Below are 7,036 nucleotides of genomic sequence, written 5' to 3' on the forward strand. Positions count from 1 at the left end.
GAGTTAGTAGGATGCACTTGTCTACCGTTCCAAGAAGGAAACATATAAATCCATTGATATATAAATTGTATAATATGTGTAAGCAAAATTATGCTTTTTCAAATCATAAGATTAATAGCGAGATAATGATTAATAGATAGCTAATATATGAAATAAGACGCTAGTGGTACCACAATAATACCACAAGAGATTTAAATGCCATAAAGCCACCATGAAAACACAATTGATGGTGATTTTCGGTAAATGGGAACCTGAAGAAAGAAGGCGTGAGATCTAGTCCTTGTTATCCATAAAGTCGCTCTGATTGGCTATTGAAGCTGTCCGTCATAGGCCACTGATCCACTCAGGGCTCGCCAAGCCAAAGTAAGGGGCGGGTCTAGCATCAGAGTGGGGAAAGAGCATACAGCGCGAGGAGCGGTGTCAGCAGCACAGCAGCGGCTCCGGCAGAGGGAGGAATCAAGTGGTATACGCGTTGGGCTGTATTATATCATTCGGCTTTCGGGAATACTTTAATTTTCTTCTCAGAAGGTAGGATACAAACTATGTGGATTGTTTAGAATATGTTTGCTTGTTCTCCCTCCTTTAAATTGGTTGCAATGGTCTTCATTTGTCCACCTACAGCCATCCAGACAGGAAAGTGCATGCGCTAGCTAAAATGAATCAGGATAGTCTGAACTGTTTTTTTTTTTTTTTGTTTTTTTTAGCTAGCTCTAGCCTTCAACGGCGGTTAACTGACAATGCCAAAAAGTTTCTTAGCGATAACCAAAGCATTAGCTGGTTTCAAGCAGGGGTTTTGCTCCTCTTGGTGTTGTGTGGATTTGGTGGATAATTCACGACATGAAATGTGCTGTTGCACGTTATTGAGCGGGGTGGGGTAGCTAACCACAGTGCGGCAGGAAAACTTATCTCCGAAACGATAGATCCACATACACGGAGGTGCAGGCAGCACAACCGCGCCCTGGCCCCTGGCACCCTGACTGTTACTACTTGATACTGGCTCTTCAAACTGAAAAATTGTCTCCAAACATATCAATAATCAACTATTTTATTATAAGAAGTAATCGGTTTTTGTCGAATCTTTTTGATTTAATTCCAATATCTGCAATATTCATCCAGATGCTAGGTTCAGATTTGACACTGTAACACACTGCTATGGAAGATACATTAGAAATGGTCGTAGCATAGAAGCGATCGCTGCTTCCATGCTAGCAAATGTTACCCAAATGCATAGTCACTGTGTCCTCCACCAGATCTGCTTGGACATAACACGTGCAGAATTGTTGGCATGAAATTATGCAAAATCTGTGCAGATAACTACCTTAATCTGTTTATAGTTAAGTCAATGAGGGCAGACAGAAATATCGTGCGGCTGCACCTGAGTGTATTGTTCAATCTATGAGTATTATGTTGACCGCTGTTTTTAATTAGAGTCCGTTTACAGCAAAACAATAGTTTGGATTATTTATGGTGAAGTCTAATTAAGATGGGGTACATTATTTACTAGTAGTGTTGTTTGTATTCATAGGCACTTTATTGCCTGATTGGTCTGATCTACCCTAATGTTTTCTTTTAAAGTTTCCATAACTGGACCACATATGTTGTAATATTAAATTGGATTTTGCACAATAATGAATGTTTTGACAGTAATCTCGGAGTCTTCCTTAAGTAGGCCTGCCACTAAAGGTTATTTTCATTATTGATAGCTTTGTCCATTTTTTTTTTATTCAACATAATCTATTAAAAGTGGAGAAAAAAATGTCTTGAATTCCTAAACCTCATTCCAAAGACCAAACGTATTCAATAAACTATTATATAAAAAAGAGCAAAGCTGAACATCTTTACATTTGAGTATCTGAAACTAGAGCATACTCAGCAGTGACTGAAATAATCAATTAGTTTATTTTCTGCCCCTCAGCTAATCACATATTTACTAATTGTTTCAGCCCTGGTCACAAGTATAATGAATTAGCCATACCCTTCAAATGTTACTTGGCTCTGCCTTGGAGCTGTGAGTAATGTGATTTTCAAATATCAATGCAATTCTTGTAACAATACATTGAAAATTGATCCAAACTTAAGGTTGTAAGGCGATCATTATAGACACTCCCCTCCTCACTTGGCAGTCATAAATAGTCCCTGCTGAAGTCAAGCCGTAGTGTCTGGGTGATGACCCAAATAGTCCCCTGCGTGACCCCTCAGTCTGCACCGGCTCATTTACTTGCTTATGACTATTGGGCAGTTTGATTCGTAATGACCGTGTTAGTGTGCCAAAAGGGCAACATAATTTGCATATGCATTTGCTCATGTGTAATCATCTTCGGGGTTGCAGGAGTTTCCCTCGCCCAGACTCGCTGTAGGATGCAGAGCAGGTGAAAGCTGACAGAGCGACCCCAGGGTCGACAGTCAACAGTACTACAGCTGTGTTTGGGCTTGTTAACCATTCCAGACGCATCAACCTCTGTTGGTTGGGCTGCAGTACAAGGTCTTGAGAAGTGCGTAGCCTGCCTTCCTATAACTGAGCTAAGAGAGGAAGTGGGTCAGGAAGCAGAGGGAAATAAGCATAAGATGTGAGGGAGTGTTGGTTTCAATCAACTGCACCAAGGAGTGCTGGTGTGGGCTGTGGTAAACTCAGGAGTTTACTACTTTGAATTGGTTTGGAAGATTGTTTAGTTTTGTATCCATATCCAACATATCTGTTACACTTATTTCATCAGTGTTGGTGAAAGTCGGGTTAAGTCCAGCTGTTCCCTGCTGGCCATCTGATGTCATCATTCAATAATGAACTGAAATAGTTAAGAATTAGTGGTTCAGGCTTGGGCTTTGTTTTATGGACTAGGGAATGTGTACATTAGATAGAAAGTTGCTGAGCAGCAGTTTGATATCTCCCCTGTCACAGTAAATTATATTAGTCTGCTGAAATAATCAATAATCATGTGGAAAGAAGCTAAGTATTTGGTCAACAGTTTGGCATCTTCATCTCAGTTGGACTCAAAGAGTGCATTCTTTTAACATGTCTGACATACCTCAGTTTATGTCCAGTCCTGTCTGTGCAAGATGTTATCTCAGTTCACACTTTCAAGAGGACTTTCTGCCAGAAACTTTCAGAATGATATTCCACAAATAGAAAATTCAACACATTTTTGATTTTACGCTATGGGTTTCCTGTCATACAAATGATTTTTTCCAGACGAAATGTCCGGTAGTTATGATAGGACAAGTGGGAAGAAACCTCATTATCAAACCGCCTACTTTGCATATTAGTGTATTTGTTTGTTTATTTGGACCATCCTGAGGATGAAGAGGATTGTCTGCCTAAATCGGTGGCACTAATTGCTTACACAGTAGAAAACAAACACTCAGCCCACAGACATGGAACTATTTTGTATGAACTAAAATTGTTCGTTCATTATGATATGTTAACGTACACATGGGTGGTGATGGGCTAGTTGTCTAGTGGTATGCCTTCCAAACAGAACACCAGATTGTCGTGAGTTCAATACCAACGCTGCCACCATTGTACCCCTGAGCAAGGTACTAACCCTGAGTTGCTCCAGGGAGACTGTCCCTGTACTTACTTCACTGTAAGTCGCTCAGGATAAGACCGTCCGCTAAATGACCTGTAAAATTTTATTTTTTTATTTTAGGGGAGTGGCTTTTGAGAGGCTGGGGGGTAGTGGGCTGTCAGTATTGCGAATTCTGGCGACTTCCTTGCTAGATTTAGCCATTTTTGGAGCTATTGCTGTTAACTACGTTAATTGGAAAAGAGTTTTCAGTTCGATCATTTTTTTTAAATCTAGCTTATTCTTGCTGGCTTTATATGCAATCTTTAATATATAAATCTAAATGGTTGTCTATCTCAACATGTTAGATGTCTGTATGTTTTTACATATAGGTTAACCTAAGATGTTATAGGGTTTTTAGAAATATGTTTGCTTGGAAGTTCAGACGCACTTTCCTGTTTTGACGAACCTCTTTCTATTTTGTAATGCTTGGTAGTTAAGCAATTCCAGCAGATGCATGCAGACTAATACCATTTCTTCCATTCGTCTTTCCCACCACAGCAGACAACATCTGTTGAAATGGAGCAGTGGTTTGTGCATTGCTCATTGGGGGAGGGGGAAGTAGTTGATCAGGAAGAGGAAGGGACATGCTATGTACTCTCAAGCTATAATATTTAGGAGTGGACTTTTCTTTTTAAATTGAACAATAGGCAGGCTTTTTGCATTTGACCTTATCACCTGATCGGAAATGAGCAAGTGAATACTTAGGCAGAAGTTATATGTTCAGGTTGTGTTGCTGTAGATACTAAAGTAACCCTACACACAAACACTCATAAAAACTAGAGCTTTAAAGGATTTTAAAGTGGACCTTTTTTTAAACCTTGACTTTTTAAGCAGGATAAGAAGTTTAGGATTAGTTTAGTTTTTGCTTCACAGAAATTGATTTGAGTTGGGAATTTGTGCTGTACAATTTTAAAGCATGGTCAGCATCTCACTAAACATACAGACATGTTCTGACATTTATGTTTCCTATGTCTTAGGAGTCTGTTTTTCCTTTTTTGGAATGGGGAAGTTGGCAAAACCTCTTCTGGTCTTGAAATCCTTTCATATGTTAATGTGTGACACACTACATGCTGTTGATGCATGTACATAACCTGGAAACTGACCTGGTAATTGGTGGGTCTGTCTATGCGTTTGACTATGAGCCATGTTGCTCTTGTGTCTGCATATCTCATTTTCTACAAAGTATAAAAGATTACAATAGCATTCCTTGAAACACTGGTGCGTAATGTATTGTGTTCCCGTAGTAGTTTAAATTGAGCAGAGCACAGACTGCATGGTCACTTGGGATGGGAGAGAGGTGAAAAAACAGCACCTTATCTCATTGTTGCAAAAAACACTGGAATGTAGCTGGAATCTGATTACAATAGTGGTCCGTGGCCTTGGTAACAGGAAGGGGATTTAGGTGGCGTCTCATGCGGTCTTGGTGACAAAAGGCAAAAGGCAGCCAGTGTATGGGGAGCACTGAGGCGACATCACTGGTGTGTGTGTGTAGTGGCGGCGAGGGGTGGCATGGGTAGCAGAGTGTGGGAAAGAAAAGTCTGTGGCCGTTACTGGCTGTTAACTCTCTAAAGTTACAATATGAACATTTCTGACTATAAAGTACCAACACTGTAAAATGTGGACACTTCATCACAGGCTGTAGCCCCTCTGTATTGTAGGCATATTAGCAATAATTGTTTGGAGGGATGTACCTTAAATGCCTGCAGTGGGCTAGACTGTGGCTACCAAGATGACGCTAGCAGCCACATAGCAGGGAAGTCGGCAATAGCAACCAGGATAAAAAGCACCAACAAACAAAGGAATTGCGAAACTAAACATGTAGCAGATAAGACTGGTTAAGAAATATGGTTGAGTCTTGTTTTATTTGCTGATTGCGTGCATCCACGTCGAGCTTTATGGAAGCCGGTGACCTCAGCTTTATAAATGGCTCAAGACGAGACAAATGTTGTGTTGCGATGAACTTGATAAAATTAACAGACAAACACTGGAATACACTTATTTTTTGCAGCCAAAAGATGCATATTGTATTTTTAAGTGTTATTGCACATGCACCAGACACTGCTGAAACAATAAATTAGTCAGTTATTCTGAAAATCAGTTAGTCAATTACCAAGGTTCTCACAGCCTCTTTTTTTTGTTTTTCACTTGATATCTGGTTGAAAATGTCTCTGGCTTCACCGTAAGACTGCGGGAGGACTAGTGGGTTTTACTGTCGAGTCAAGAGCAACCGGTTGTGAGAAGCGGGTCTGTTTTCTGTCAACATTAGTCAATACCCCTCGAGGGTAACAACCTCGGGCAGAAAATATTTACACTTGGCATGTTTGATTAAAGCTTATGGAATGGTAATGGAGATACTTTCATGCGTGTATAGTATACAGAAGTACTCAGTAGTTTTCTTAAATAAATATCTGTGTTGTGGAGACTGTTTAGGCTTTGTCATAATTCTGCTCTAATTCTGCAGTCCGTCCCTCTCTCACATCCGCTCATCCTGATTTGTGGCAGGGATTTTCATGTTATGTCACATCTCACTCACCAAGCGCACTAAGAAACACAGAGCATCATGAGCAGTTTTGCACCCCAAAAACAAGGTGGTGAAAAGATTTAAAGGCTGTCTATACAGTTTGTATAGAAAAACATAGTTCACTCTTGTTTTGCGTTGCTCATTGACCAGAATAAGCCATTTTCTTTGCGTTTCAGAGAGCCGTATTAGGCAGTGAGTTTAAATCCTGGTTAGGCTGTTTATCTGCCGTAGCAAGGATGTTATTGTCCAAGTGTTGTAGGTAAGCAGTTTAGGAAATCTCATCCGTGTCCAGACATTTCTCCTGGAACTGAAGCCCAGTTTTTGAGATCTATGGAAACTATTTATTTATATTTACTATAATATACTATTTATATTTATTATTTACTACGACCGTGTCTTTGTTATCAGGGTGGGGCAATAATATGTACAAATGTTATTGTCTTTGAGCCCTGTCAATGAGAAATGCAGTTGGAGTACAAATGGGTGTTGGCAGAATGGGGTGGCCCATGTTTTAATTGGAATATGTGAACATAACTGAATGTGGCAGCAATAGACAGCATTAGATGTCTCCTGTTACCGAAGACGTGCCATAATCTTACACATGTTCCAAAATCTATACAAAAGTGGATGTCCCAGTTGTAGGGGCTTCTGATGACCCAGTAGTACAAAGTAAGAGTACTGAGCTGCATCTTTAGGATCAAGTGACAGAAAAGACGTTTGTTGTTTTTAGTAATGCATTCTTGCACACTAACCAACATGAGCCCTCACTGAGATTTATTTTCTGTACTTTTTTCCTCTGTAGCCGTTTTGCATTCTTATGTCGGAAAAAAAACAATTTCCACTTGTTTTAATACAATACAATATAATATAATGCAGTAGTCTGCACTGTGACTGAGGTAGCCTAATACGGTGAGCTCAATGGTGAGCATGAAGGGCCTAATTTTATCCGTTA

The 7,036-nt window shown here is 39.9% G+C and overlaps 1 protein-coding gene across 2 annotated transcripts in view; it reads left to right on the forward strand.

The window, feature by feature from the left end:
- Positions 1-371: 371 nt before the first annotated feature.
- Positions 372-7,036, forward strand: part of coro1ca (coronin, actin binding protein, 1Ca) — a 35,370-nt gene continuing 28,705 nt past the window's right edge. The window contains exon 1 of one of the 2 annotated variants that reach the window (XM_029439537.1): positions 372-528. The gene's annotated coding sequence lies outside the window, so the exon portion shown is untranslated. The remainder of the gene's footprint in view (positions 529-7,036) is intronic. The other variant, XM_029439536.1, reaches the window with a different exon arrangement.

The sequence above is a fragment of the Cottoperca gobio genome, chromosome 9 (assembly GCF_900634415.1).
Source record: "Cottoperca gobio chromosome 9, fCotGob3.1, whole genome shotgun sequence".
NCBI lineage: Eukaryota > Metazoa > Chordata > Actinopteri > Perciformes > Bovichtidae > Cottoperca > Cottoperca gobio.